Genomic DNA, 15,299 nt, shown 5'->3' with positions numbered 1-15,299 from the left:
GATGGACATGTAAGGCTATGGAGACAATCTCATGAATCCATGGACCCAGCATGTCAGGAAGTGGAGACTCCGAAATGGTGTGGGGCGTGTGCAGCTAGAGTAATATGGGGCCCCTGATACGTCTAGATACGACTCTGAGAGGGGACATGTACGTAATCATCCTGTTTGATCACCTCCACCCATTCATATACATTATATGGATGTGGTGTCTGTACGTAGTTCTGGCAACACCGGCCATGACCTTCTGTGCGGATGCACACATATTCCCCGAACTCTTAGGGTATTTGGTAAGAATTCCTTCCACGGGTAATGAGTGTGTTGGGGTGGGACACTACGAATGTAGTGTGTGGACATACAACGTGAGAATGTGGGTCTCGCGGGAGCCGGGCGCGAGATAGTCCATGCAGTCGAACTATTCTCTGTGCCCTCGGTGGCTCAGATGGATAGAGCGTCTGTCTTGTAAGCAGGAGATCCCGGGTTCGAGTCCCGGTCAAGGCACACATTTTCACCTGTCCCCGTTGATATATATCAACGCCCGTCAGCAACTGAAGGTATTAATATAATTCAAATTCTACCCATTCATGTCCATTGTGCATTCTGACGGATTTGGGCAATTCCAGCAGATCAATGCGACAACCCACACTTCCAGAATTCCTACAGAGTGTCTCCAGGAACACTCTTCTGAGTTTAAACAAAGCCAACAAACTCGCCAGACATGAACATTATTGAGCATATCTGAGATGCCTTGCAACGTGCTGTTCAGAAGAGATCTCCACCCCTTCGTACTCTTACGGGTTTGTGGACGGCCATGCAGGATTCATGGTGTCAGTTCTCTCCAGCACTACTTCAGACTTTAGTCGAGTCCATGCAACGTCGATCTCCGGCACTTCTGCACTTCTGCGTGCTCTCGGGGGCCCTATGCGATATCAGGCAGGCGTACTTGTTTCTTTGGCTCTTCAGTGTAATCAGTCGTTCGAAATCAACGAATTGTAGATGTAATGCTGCTGAACTTTTTTGTACAGTCCATGTATACTCTACATGAATTCCCTCCTGTACGTTAGCTACTTTTCTCCTTGTGATAGCTCTCTACCCAGTCAGTGACGGGAGGAGGATCAGGCGGTATTCTGACTAATGGAACTGTGCTGTCGTTGCGTGATGGTATTTCGAGAGAATTATCACTCTAACGTGGCGGGGGACGTCTCTGATTCGTCGAAACTGATGGATTCAAAAGCCATGTATCGAAGACTGGGAGATTCGTGAGAATACGGCAGGTAAGCAATACTGTGACGAAAGGGCAGTTGAGAGGTAAGCTCTTCAGCGTTTTTCTATGTATTGTGGGCCACCATATTACAGCCACTCACATTCGTCTCGCTAAGTTACTTCCATGAGAAAAAAGGCTCTAATACGAAAGTTTCTGTAGAGATACAATCAGCAGTTGAAGTTTCGTCTTTTGTTTTCTCAATAAATAAGAGAAAACTTTCTTCTGTGAGTTTTGTTTGTCTATAAATGGACGGTCTGACATCGTAATAGGTAGACTAAATTGCATCTATATGCAAACTTTTCAAGCCATCATACAGTGTGTGGCAGAGGATATCCTGTACCACTACTAGTCATTCCCTTTCCTTACAGCGAGGGAAAAAAAAAACTACCTATATGTCTCCCCATAAGCGTAATTTCTCATATCTTATCTTCATGGTTCCATATGCGAAATGTATGTTGGCGGTAGTCAGCTTCAAATATCAGTTCTCAGGAGTGTTCCTCGTGAAGAGCGTCGCCTTCACTCCAAGGGTTCCCATTCGAGTTCTCGAGTCACTCGCCCACTAATTTGGCGGGAGCCGATAGAAACGCTTTTATAGGGCTGTATTCTGAGGGAAACCTGTGTCTGCAGACTCGTACACGTTTGGGATGTGGCGGTCAGTAGACAGGTATTTTATCATTCCTCAATGTGTCAGCCTCTCCGGGATATTTCGAAAACACATCCAAGAACGTTTCGGTGTGCAGGAGGGCTGAGGGAAAACATATTGTTGAACATCCTGGTATACACGCCTGCGACTTTTAAGCGCCCACTCCTTCTGAGAAAGAATAGGAAAACTTTTGTGAATCTGGAATCATTAACACCTGTCCGCCTTGGGGAGTGAAGGGTTTTCGGCTGAGAGCAGTACAGCCCTGATGCATGGGCGGAGGTTCGCAACCCGATGACAGCTGTTCATATGTGACTTGGAGATGAAGGGTTCACGGGGTGGGGAAGAGAGTGAAAGATCCTACTGCCCCCGTAAAGCAACGGGTCCCAGCAGGATTGGTTCAGGAGCAGTATACCTGAATTCTAAGTGATTTACTTCCACCAGCACGGAAACCAAGACACAGAAAGCAATTAGCTTCGAATGTCTTCCCTATCTGACGACGCTTACCACCGTAGCCTGTGGAAAGCCTCCAGAAATGTCATAGAAGCGCCTGTAACAGTCACCTGGTGAGTCTAATCTGACTACAGGGAAAAATTACTCGCCATGCAAAGGAACTCTCATGAACAAATTTATTAATTATCCTATCATTTTGATATCAATGACGTGGTGCCTGGCGTGTGGAAGCGAGGGCGAGAGTACCATGGATATGATTCGAAGGTTGTAGTGGTGGATGCTGAGGCGTTTTTCGTTGGCCCAAGATCTTTTAACGGAATTTCAATCTCCCTCCTTCATGAGGAGACATGATCATCGTAAACTCATAAAACTAATAAAATCAGCTACACTACCGAAATCACAAAGTGATATGTAGCATGAACCTGACACTTAAAAATTTTCTATGCTGCTACCTTGGGATACTTCGTATGTGACGTTACATTTGTTTACTTTGATAGAGTTCAAAAGTGAGGAGACATCCTGTGACAGACGTAGAGGATGCACTTAGCCCTTCGTCATGAGCCAAAATAGAGTTTAATGTTCTAACTCTGTGATGCGGGACGGAACAGATAAGAACAGATTTTTCTACCTGATGAGAGAATGCTTAGAGGAAATATATCATATGCCACAGTGTTGTACAGCATTTTCACGACTAACGATATTTTAGTGATGTGGAAACGCATGTATGGTCCGATTTCTTGTATCTTCGAAAATAACTCGTATAAACGAAAGGCATCTACGTTTAACCTGAGAAATTTGAGGTCTATTGACAAAAAGACGACCCCGTTTCGGATTTTTTAAACTATGGGATCTTTGTCAGGGATGGAATAACTGTATATACCCTAGGCGCTGGTGCTTGACTCGCTCTGTGCCGCGGTGGGAGTCACGAGGGGTCGGGCAGCGACAGAAGATGCGGATTAGCCTGGCCTCCGGCAACCGGTGGCTTCTGGGCTGAACGGCTCTTCACTCGGTAGATGGCGCTGGACTAGACCGAGATGACTGGAGATGACTGGTCAGTTTTCTTTTTCGCCTTGTTCAGGTAAGCTAATGACACTACATTCGTAATAAATATCGTACGATACATTTCCTATATTTCTGTTGGCTAGAATCCGACTTGCGACTCGTAAATAGGCGTAAGTGTGTTTCATTCCCAAATTATGTTGCTACAGGAGTCCTGTATATAGGAGGCAAGATGTTACTAGTCCAGCCCCTTCCTTCCGCCTCCTTGATTTCTATCTCACCGTCTATGGCCGTCCCATCGCCCTCACTCCCACCCTTAAGTACCTTGGCGTCACCCTCGATCGTCGCCTCTCCTGGACTCCCCATCTCCAGACAATCCAAGCCAAGGCACGTTCCCGCCTCCGTCTCCTCAAGCTCCTTTCTGGCCGCACGTGGGGTCTGGACCCCTCCACAATCCTCACAACCTATAAATCCCTCATCCGCCCTATCCTTTGTTACGCCCATCCAGCCTGGATCTCCGCCCCCCCTACCTTCTATAAATCCCTCCAAATCCTTGAACGCCATGCTCTCCGCCTTGCCTATCGCATCCGTCTCCCGTCCCCCACGCGGATCCTGTATGATCTCATCCCCTTCCCCCACCTCCTCCTTTTCCTTGAAAGGATACGGATCCTGTACACCTCCCGTAAACTTGATCCTCCTCACCCGCTCGTGTCCCCGATCCTCTCCCACCCCCGCCCGCTGCCGCGCCTGTATTCCCACGTCCCACCCGGTCTCCATCTCTCCACCCTCCTTACCCTCTCCCAAGGTGGCTTCCGCCAGCTCCCCCTCCCTGATGATGTCCTCCTCCCCTGCATATACCCCTCCTATCAACTTTGATCCTCCCCCCCCCACCTCCTGTGTCCTTTCCTTCAGGCACCCTCCCTCCCCCCCTTTCCCTTCCCTTCTCTTTCCTTTCCCCCCTCCCTCCTACCCTCTCCTCTGGGCTTCCCTCCCCCTTCCTCCCTCCCCCTCTCTCCTTTGCCCATGGCATCTCTGCTCTCCCCTCTCCCATTTCCCCTTCCACCTCCTCTCTTGGCAGGTCCCCGGACTCGTACACGGTGAGTGGACATTCGCGCGCTGGAGATCATCGCCATCAGTGTCTCGTGAGTGCCGTCATGTTTAGTGTTCAGTGTTCCCGTCATACTCCATCGTTCACCTGTGCCATCGCCATCTTCAGTGTTAGTGCGTCGTGACAACAGTTTGTAGTGAATTATCGTCGAGTGTGAACGGCTCCGTGTTTGTCTTTATGTGTCTACTGTTTTATTACCCACCGTTATGTCACATTTGTGTATTCTTTCTGTTCTTTCTTTATCTCCTCTGCGGCTGAAGAGCGGCGTACCATGCTGCTGACAGCCTGCCTGTTTGTACGGGTTTGAAAATAACAATAAAGAAAAAAAAACTAGTACAGTTCCCTTTCCCTTCGGTGAAGTGATTTTTGACGTTTATCATTTTACTTGTGGTGTCAGTGTTTTTCCAGTGATGCGTGTAGTGGTTCGTTTCATCGCCGCCAACAGTGCCGCCAGTATACCTCATTGTGTTGCTTTCTCTTCAACCTAACGTGATCGCTCTCCGCATGTGTGTGTATCTCTCATCTACGTTTTTGTAATCTACCTTTTTATAATCATCTGTTTTTATTCTCATTTTTTCACCAATTTTTACCATTCTCTGTTATAAGTTCTTTTCCTCATGTGCATATATTTTGTACCTCTCTTGGCTGAAGAGCAGTGTATTGTGCCGCTGCAAGCCCACCCTAATTTGGGGAGCGAAATTACAATAAGGAAAAAAAACCTAGTGCGGTAGCAGAGAGGGACACTGTTTCGATGTTATTGTTACTATTATTCTTGTTTATGTTTGTTCTAGTATGTTATTCGCTTGAAAATTGGTAGGAAGTTCCTCCGCTGCACATCATTGATACCTTCCTGTTCTATTGTTATTTCCACCTCTGTTTCACACATAGTGTTTTTGATTAGAGTGGCAGGAGCAACTCTCAAGTGCCAGATTAATAGCGAAACTATCCACTCCACATTTAGCAATTATTGATGGAAGTGAATGGAGTTACTGTCTAGTGCTCGAACAATGGCAGCTCGTATTTTAAAATGAACAATATTCCACACTGTATACAAAATAATAAAGACTGACATCCATCCCCTCTGGCAGCCCAGCACAGACTGATGCTTCCTCACAAGTGGAGGAGGGGGGGAAAAATGGGGTAGTGGGGACGGGGCAGCAAACGGTGTATTCTGGTGGAGGTATTCTGAATCAGTTCAGTTGGTCTCCAGACCTCAAAGTGAATACACAAAATTTGATATTCTCCCAATAAATCTGAATTTCCCGCCATTTTGAATTTCCTGCCAAAATTTCAATTTACCGCCATTTCGAGGGGAGGGCTGGGAAGGGAAACGTGTGGTCCTCCCAGTCCAGCAGCTCGACACACACTGAGCGAATTTCCCGCCATTTTTCCCGGGGCCCCATCTTGGGTTACGTTACGTGAGGGGAGGGGAAGGCAGAATGAGGAAATGGGGCTTAGAGTTCCCTGAGTTCAAATGGCTCTGAGCACTATGGGACTTAACATCTATGGTCATCAGTCCCCTAGAACTTAGAATTACTTAAATCTAACTAACGTAAGGACAGCACACAACACCCAGCCATCAGGAGGCAGAGAAAATCCCTGACCCCGCCGGGAATCGAACCCGGGCGTGGGAAGCGAGAACGCTACCGCACGACCACGAGATGGGGGCTGAGTTCCCTGAGGGGGACGCACTATGACCGTATAGTTTCGGATTTGAGGCATTGTTGGCGACACCTCAGGTATGAGCGAAACCATTGCACAGCACTTTCCGAGAGATTTGGGTTGCTAGGTTTTCAAGTAAAATGTTGGAGATGACATCGTAAGGTGCTTTGCTGAAGATTCAGAAGCACATGATTGTCGCCTCCTGTGCAGCTATGGCAGGCTTCATGTCATCTGTTACCTTTATTAAGGCAGATGTGCTGTGATGTTTACGGAAACCTGATTGGTATTCGTCTCGTAGGTTGTCTGAATATTCGTCTAGTTGATTACCTGTTGCTAGGTAGTTTGTTAGTTGGTCGTGGGCTGTATATCTGAAAGAATGTAAACAGGTCGGTAATCGGAGGGTGCTATTTTCTCTACAACACTTGAAAATGATTATTAAAAATGTTTTCTACTTCTGACTTCTTGTTAAAGAACTTTTCATTGTGTTTGATAGAAATAGAGTCTTCCTGTGCTCTCAGTTGCCCTGTTTCCCTTTTCACAATATTCCACATTGGTTTAATTTTATTATCAGATGTGCTAATATCAGACATAATGCACATACTTCTGGACTTTTAAATAACTTTTCTTAATACAGCTCAGTAGTTTTTATAATGTTTCATTGTTTCGGGATCATCACTCCTCCTAGCTGTAAGATACATTTACCTTTTCTGTTTACAAGATATTTTTATCCCTTTAGTAAGCCGTGGCTTTTTACATGGTTTCTTACAAATATATTTCACTGTTTCCTTATGGAATGTTCATTTTAGGAAATGGCTTAACGCCCTGTTTCATGGCCTCAGGAAAAACACTTGTGGTTAAGGGGTGGCTGAAGATATCTGTTATAGTGGACAGCATTGGGTCAATAGTGAGCTTCATCATTTGGACTGTAATGCATCCGTGTGCAGTACCTGCTCATCTGATAAATATTATGACTTTTTTTGACGGGGTTCAAAGTAACATGTTTTAGATAGAATTATCCGTGGCTACAGTCGTTTACTCCCATTAAGTAATCAGTGAGTCTATGTTTCGTTTGCGGTTCAATTGTGATTATAGGTAAAGTGAAGTATTGGTTCAGTTGATTAGCTGGGATAATGCTGTCAACTGCAGCTTTTCATCTGCTTGTACCAAGACCATACAGGTTTTCCCTTAGGACAGCTGGCCTGTTTCTGTTGCCTGTTAATGTACGGGCATGCCCGAGGTTTGCATTTTTCACAGCTTCACTGACTCTTTTCCACTTATTATTGTAAGCAATATGATTTTCAGACGTGGGACGCAGCTTGTATGCCAGATCTGCAACATCTGTGATATTTATGAGTTGTTTTAGTTCTTCAGTTAGCCAATGTGCAGGTTTCCTTCTTACTTTTTTTATCTTTAGGAGAGCATATTTGTCATACAATTGAGTAAGTTGAGTAAGTTCGTTAGTAAATCCATGAAGTATGTTCGAGAAGGGAACAGAAGACGTCCCCAAACTATTTCTTGCGCGTCAGCTGCAAGTTGAGATAAGTTAATGCGTATGAAGTATCAGTACATAGTTGTGGTTTCCTTCTGGGACATTCTAGCGAGGGCTCTATGAGAACTATGTCATGTGCAGCGATGTCAGGTACAAATATTTGAGAGATACGAATTACTCCGTTTGGGGATTTCGTAGCAAATATATCTGCGTGAGCGTGACTACTTATCATGTGATAGGTAGGACACACTCAAGTACATCTACATCTACATTTATACTCCGCAAGCCACCCAACGGTGTGTGGCGGAGGGCACTTTACGTGCCACTGTCATTACCTCCCTTTTCTGTTCCAGTCGCGTATGGTTCGCGGGAAGAACGACTGCCGGAAAGCCTCCGTGCGCGCTCGAATCTCTCTAATTTTACATTCGTGATCTCCTCGCGAGGTATAAGCAGGGGGAAGCAATATATTCTATACCTCATCCAGAAACGCACCCTCTCGAAACCTGGACAGCAAGCTACATCGCGATGCAGAGCGCCTCTCTTGCAGAGTCTGCCACTTGAGTTTGCTAAACATCTCCGTAACGCCATCACGCTTACCAAATAACCCTGTGACGAAACGCGCCGCTCTTCTTTGGATCTTCTCTATCTCCCCCGTCAACCCGATCTGGTACGGATCCCACACTGATGAGCAATACTCAAGTATAGGTCGAACGAGTGTTTTGTAAGCCACCTCCTTTGTTGATGGACTACATTTTCTAAGGACTCTCCCAATGAATCTCAACGTGGTACCCGCCTTACCAACAATTAATTTTATATGATCATTCCACTTCAAATCGTTCCGCACGCATACTCCCAGATATTTTACAGAAGTACCTGCTATCAGTGTTTGTTCCGCTATCATATAATCATACAATAAAGGATCCTTCTTTCTATGTATTCGCAATACATAACATTTGTCTATGTTAAGGGTCAGTTGTCACTCCCTGAACCAAGTGCCTCTGTATACTACAGCATCATCCGCGAAAAGCCGCATGGAACTTCCGACACTATCCACACGCTTGAAGAAGAAAGCATTTGCTTAAAATTTTTCTCCCATTCCCTCGTGGCAGGTTATTACAGCAATCAGTGTAAAAGTGTTTCAGAACAAAAACAGTCTCGGCTGCAAAATTATTTATGTCAATGACACGTTTCGCCCTTTTTGGGGCATCATCAGATTGTGTAAAAATATCAGTCATAAAACCACATAAATGTCAAATAGTAAATGTAGCTGGGCCATAAAACCACATATAATGTAATATAGACACCAAGGTAACCGGATACATAATCCATCCGCCATGAAACATCTTAACCATGAAATTGACCTTGAGCACATCAGCCGGCTCCGCCGTGGCAGTACAAGATAGGGCCAAGCTTACAAAAATGGCGGTACAAGGCGCATAGGGGCGCACACAAACACTATAAGCGTGGCCCTATCTTTTATTACCACGCCGGTTCAAATGGTTCAAATGGCTCTGAGCACTTTGTGACTTAACATCTGAGGTCATCAGTCCCCTAGAACTTAGAAGTACTTAAACCTAACTAACCTAAGGACATCACACACATCCATGCCCGAGGCAGGATTCGAACCTGCGTCCGTAGCGGTCGTGCGGTTCCAGATTGTAGCGCCTAGAACCGCTCGGCCACTCCGGCCGGCCTTACTACGGCGGAGCTGGCTGGTGTGCTCAACGTCCACTTCATGGCTTAGATGTTTCATGGCGGATGAATTATGTATCCGTTTACCTTGGTGTTTATTTTACATTATGCAGCTACTTTTTTACACAATCTGATGATGCCTCAAAAGGGCGAAAAGCGTCATTGACATTAAATAATTTTGCAACCGAGACTGTTTTTGCTCTGAAACATCCGTCAAAATTTCACTTTGGAAGGACTATTGTATAGAAAATTTATGTTAGCGTCAGCAGCTAGAATTATATGCTCATATGTCGTTTCGACACTTGAAAGAGCTGTTTCGAAGAAGGCAAACCTGCCTACTTTAAGAAGTTTGCAGAGGACACACATTTGGCACTTTCTGTTCTGGGGTTCGATCTCTATGAGTATATATTCGACTTATTTATTTCTATTATTGTTAGATGTGTACAGCAAATGATGATGATGATGATGATGTTTGGTTTGTGGGGCGCCCAACAGCGCGGCCATCAGCGCCCATACACATTTCCAATCTGTACACAGTCCAATCTAGCCACTTTCATGAATGATGATGGAATGATGAGGACAACACAAACGCCCAGTCCCCGGTCAGAGGAAATCCCCAACCCGGCTGGGAATCGAACCTGGAACCATGTGACCCAGAGGTAGCAACGCTAGCCACTAGACCACGAGCTGCGGACATGTGTGTAGCAAAGTAGGTGACAAATCAGAGCATATGTACATCCCTACTATACCCCTTCGTCTGCTACATCTGTCGTGTCTTAGAAAGATGTAGTCTTCCAGATTTAACGAATTTTTGTGAATACTTGGTTGGAGCCACGTCTCCGACAGAACTTGCACGTGGATGTCTGTGTCTTGAAATACATGACGGAATTCGTCGAGATTAGCTGGCAGAAATTGGACATTTGCATGTACGGTATGGAACTTGGTGCATTCACGTGCAGAGCACGCGAGGATGCATTGATGGACTCTTGCGATTCTGGGCCAGCACTGGCGAGGCAACAAGGCATAACGAAACACACTGAGATGGAGGAGGGAGCGTTCCCGGAAGTGAAGGCGGCAGGTGTCTTCAGGGAGGAGGGAAATTTTATGCCAAAAGCCAGCGGTGTTTGCAGCAGTCGTTAAGCATCTGACTGCAAAGAAACTCGCTAAGCAGAGCTAGAATAATCTGTTTGCAACAGTAATGAAAGAGGGAATAAAACAGAACGTACTATTAATGGCGCTAATCATGGGTGACAACAATTACATGATAATATATTGCTGAATAAAAATGGAAATAAGAGTAAAAGTGACACAGTAATTGTCAAAGTAAATAAGAATATATAAAAAACAGAAATTAGTAATGAAGTAAAATAAAACAGTTAACACAGTAGTTAATTTATGGTTGAGTAACATCTACAAATAACAATATAAAGTTGCTACAGCACAGGCTTTCCAGTTCGCTTGCACTGCAAACTGATCTTTCTCCAATGTCGGTCTTCACCATTATCCTACCATCATGTATCCATACGTTTCCTAGCCCCAATCTCGGAATCGTGTTGGTCAAAATGTTTAATCTTTTGGAGGTGAGATCCTCTGATATTATCAGCCTTGACTTCGCGAGTTTCTTCTTTACTCTGAAGATTTCAGATCTTTTCCTGTGTTACACGAATTCACTATTATTAGTCTAGTTTTTATAGATCCTGGCATCCTGGCATCCTTCCACTCTACGATTTCTGTCAGTGTCATTCAGTGTCACCTGCAGTAGGACTAGCATCTCGCGGACAAGACTCGTCACTAGTTCCTCTGTTTTCTCTCTGCTTGTATTCCGAACAGTCAGAGATTATTACGTCTCTGATATTGTTCGAATTCGTCAGACTTCTCGAGCAGCTTCTTTCGAGGAATCGTGCCCTATCCTCAGTTTCTTTTAATGATTTGTTCGGAGGGATCTCAATCGCATTCTGATCTAGCGTTTTCTGTATTTTGTCCGTCGTAGTTGCACTGACAACATCAGTGATGGTCTGGAGAGCAAACCCAAACATGCCCAGTGCTTTAAATGCGGCACTTGTGTTAGCCCTGGCAATCGCAGGGACGTCAGCGACGCCAGGGGATGCGGCTCGATCCCTGGCGTACTCGGCAGCTGGGATGCTGGAGGTGTTGCGCGTTGTTGGACGGTTTTATATTTTAAGAGCAGATTCACGTAACATGTATTCAAAGTGAATTGCTACTGTGACACTAGGCAGTCGTTACACTAATCTTCAATATACACAGCAGCCTAACTGCTTAATAGCGCCTCCAAATTTCAGGTAAACTTCTGAGCCAAACTAGCACACGTCACGCACACACCGTTGTGCTAGTTTTCTTGTTCGCTACCCCCATAAGAAACCCTACAAATGTCTTCTGTTTACGATACTCTACAGGTTTCTTTTGGATGAAAAGTATTTGAAAGTGGATAACTGAAGCATAGCAAAGCTCATCCCTGAAAAGAAATTGAAAGTGAATAGCTGAGAAAATGGCTTGCACTGTTTCCAACCTTCTACACCTGTTGCTACTTCATTTACTTTTATGACGTAGATGAGAAAAAATGTTATCCATCCCTGTGGAAAATAACTTCACGTAGGCCTAGAACTAAAAGTAATGAAAAACTGTATTAGGCAGCCAATAACGTCCACTATATTTTTATAATGTAAAACGTTATGCACTATCTTCTTCTGTCTCAAAACGATACCTGGTGACAAGCATCACTGAAAAAATCGTTACACAAGGTGATGAAAGTTCTTTTATTGAACCACGAGTATGCATAAAATCGAAACTAACTAAAAGCTGCATTTGCCAGCCAATAAAGTCAGTTTTCTTTAGCTAGTGTAAAAGATGATGCTTTTCTTCTTCGTCCGTAAAATGATGGCTGGTAAGGGAAACACTACAAAGAAGTCGGAGAAAGTCGTCACGCCATTTAGCACTTCAAAATAGGTAGTAAGAGACATTGATAAATCGACTGTTCAGTGTCTAGTTCGTTCCTACCTGCGTACAGTTTCCACTAGAAAGCAATATCAGTTGCCATATGAAAGACGATTAGTGTTTCGTGCTCTATGATAAAGTGAGCACTGTAGTGGACTGTGGGAGCCTGAATGAGGCTTGAAAGCTATACGGCAGCTCCTAACCAATGTATACAGTGAAAATTAACTGGGCACAGGAATGAAGTAGGTGGAACAGGAGGTCAGAGATCAAACTATAAGAACAAAGATGGTGGAGTTGGGCGTCAGAGGTGGGGCTGCCAATGAAACATCTTGGTGGGTCAGAGATCGATCTACAAAAACGAAGGTGTGGGTACAGCAGTCAGAGATCGAACTAATGCAGCAAGATTGAGGCTCTGGGATACAGAAAACGATCTACTGTTGTAATATGCTTGGGGACCAGAGATCTAACTAGAAGATCAGTGGTGTTGGAGCAGGATTCAAAGTTCGAATTAGCAGAAATAGACGACAGCTCGGCGGTACAAAGGTCAAATTAACTTTGTAACATCTTTGGGGTCATATATCAAACTATAAGAACAAAGGAGGTGGAGCAGGGTTGAGAGATCGAGTTATCAGAACAAGACGGCGGCTCTGGGGTACTGGTAACATCTTTGGAAATCAATGATTGAACTACGAGAACAAAGGTATGAAACTGTTCGGCACAACCCTTTCAGTTATTGAGTCCAAATATGCTGCATTTCGTTGTGAATCTTTTGTCTGTATGAAATATTTAGTGTTTCAACGGATTTAATAAAGAGCGTGTCTGTGCTTTTTACATTAATCAAATTCTTCGTCAGCCCACATATTCAGCCCCAGATGTCAATTTTACAGACTTAAAGCTTCAAAGCTTTCCCTCGCTATTGGTCGTCCGTTGTAATGACTATATTGCCGATTGAGCATTTATTTCTATATCCACAGTGAAAGATGAAATTAACACTGATAAGCCTGTGTCAAAGGATGTAACAGAGAAGACGACTATAAGACGCCGTCTAGCTAGTATTAGATAGTATGCTTGGCTTTTTAACTGGAAGAAGGCGCAAAAATTTAACAAATACCAGTGTGCTTACTGGTTGTTTAAACACCCACAGATATGGTCTAACTCTTTCACTTTTTCGTACATTGTCGAAAGCCCGTGTTACATGTTGCGTGTAGTGTGACCGATCGACTGTACCCCAACTTGGATGTTGTTGTGGTCTACAGTCCTGAGACTGGTTTGATGCAGCTCTCCATGCTACTCTATCCTGTGCAAGCATCTTCATCTCCCAGTATTTACTGCAACCTACATCCTTCTGAATCTGCTTAGTGTATTTATCTCTTGGTCTCCCTCTACGACTTTTACCCACCACGCTGCCCACCAATGCTAAATTTGTGATCCCTTGATGCCTCAGAACATATCCTACCAACCGGTCCCTTCTTCTAGTCAAGTTGTGCCACAAACTCCTCTCCTTCCCAATTCTATCCAATACCTCCTCATTAGTTATGTGATCTACCCATCTAATCTTCAGCATTCATCTATAGCACTACATTTCGAAAGCCTCTATTCTCTTCACGTCCAAACTATTTATCGTCCATGTTTCACTTCCATACATGGCTACACTCCATACAGAAACGACTTCCTGACACTTACAGCTATACTCGATGCTAACAAATTTCTCTTCTTCAGAAACGCTTTCCTTGACATTGCCAGTCCACATTTTATATCCTCGCTATTTCGACCATCATCAGTTATTTTGCTGCCCAAATAGCAAAACTCCTTTACTACTTTAAGTGTCTCATTTCCTGATCTAATTCCGTCAGCATCACACGACTTAATTCGACTACATTCCATTATCCTCGTTTTGCTTTTGTTTATCTTCATCTTATATCCTCCGATCAGGACACTGTCCATTCCGTTCAACTGCTCTTCCAAGTCCTTTGCTGTCTCTGACAGAATTACAGTGTCATCGGTGAACCTCAGAGTTTTTATTTCTTCTCCATGGATATTAATACCTAATCCGATTTTTTCTTTTGTTTCCTTTACTGCTTGCTCAATATACAGATTGAATAACATTGGGGACAGGCTACAACCCTCTCTCACTCCCTTCCCAACCGCTGCTTCCCTTTCATGCCTCTCGACTCTTATAACTGCCATCTGTTTTCTGTACAAATTGTAAATAGCCTTTCGCTCCCTGTATTTTACCCCTGCCACCTTTAGAATTTGAAAAAGAGTATTCCATTCAACATTGTCAAAAGCTTTCTCTAAGTCTACAAATGCTAGAAACGTAGGTTTGCCTTTCCTTAATCTTTCTTCTAAGATAAGTCGTAAGGTCAGTATTGCCTCACGTGTTCCAACATTTCTACGGAATCCAAACTGATCTTCCCCGAGGTCGGCTTCTATCAGTTTTTCCATTCGTCTGTAAAGAATTCGCGTTAGTATTTGGCAGCTGTGAATAATTAAACCGATAGTTCGGTAATTTCACATCTGTCAACACCTGCTTTCTGTGGGACTGGAATTATTATGTTCTTCTTGAAGTCTGAGGGTATTTCGCCTGTCTCATACAACTTGCTCACCAGGTGGTAGAGTTTTGTCATGACTGGCTCTCCCAAAGCTGTCAGCAGTTCTAATGGAATGTTGTCAACTCCCGGTGCCTTGTTTCGACTCAGGTCTTTCAGTGCTCTGTCAAACTCTTCACGCAGTATCGTATCTCCCATTTCATCTTCATCTACATCCTCTTCCATATCCATAATATTGTCCTCAAGTACATCGCCCTTGTATAGACCCTCTGTATACTCCTTCCACCTTTCTGCTTTCCCTTCTTTGCTTAGAGCTGGGTTTCCATCTTAGCTCTTGATATTCATACAAGTAGTTCTTTTTTCTCCAAAGGTCTCTTTAATTTTCCTGTAGGCAGTATCTATCTTACCGCTAGTGAGATAAGCCTCTACATCCTTACATTTGTCCTCTAGCCATACCTGCTTAGCCATTTTGATCTTCCTGTCGATCTCATTTT

The 15,299-nt window shown here is 44.2% G+C and overlaps 1 non-coding gene across 1 annotated transcript; it reads left to right on the top strand.

Annotated features, from left to right (window-relative positions):
• Positions 1-423: 423 nt before the first annotated feature.
• Positions 424-498, top strand: Trnat-ugu. The gene has a single exon. It is a non-coding gene; the product is annotated as a tRNA-Thr (tRNA).
• The last annotated feature ends 14,801 nt before the right edge of the window (positions 499-15,299 follow it).

This window comes from Schistocerca piceifrons, chromosome 1, assembly GCF_021461385.2.
Source record: "Schistocerca piceifrons isolate TAMUIC-IGC-003096 chromosome 1, iqSchPice1.1, whole genome shotgun sequence".
Classification (NCBI taxonomy): Eukaryota; Metazoa; Arthropoda; class Insecta; order Orthoptera; family Acrididae; genus Schistocerca; species Schistocerca piceifrons.
This window is presented reverse-complemented; position numbering and strand designations above follow the sequence as displayed.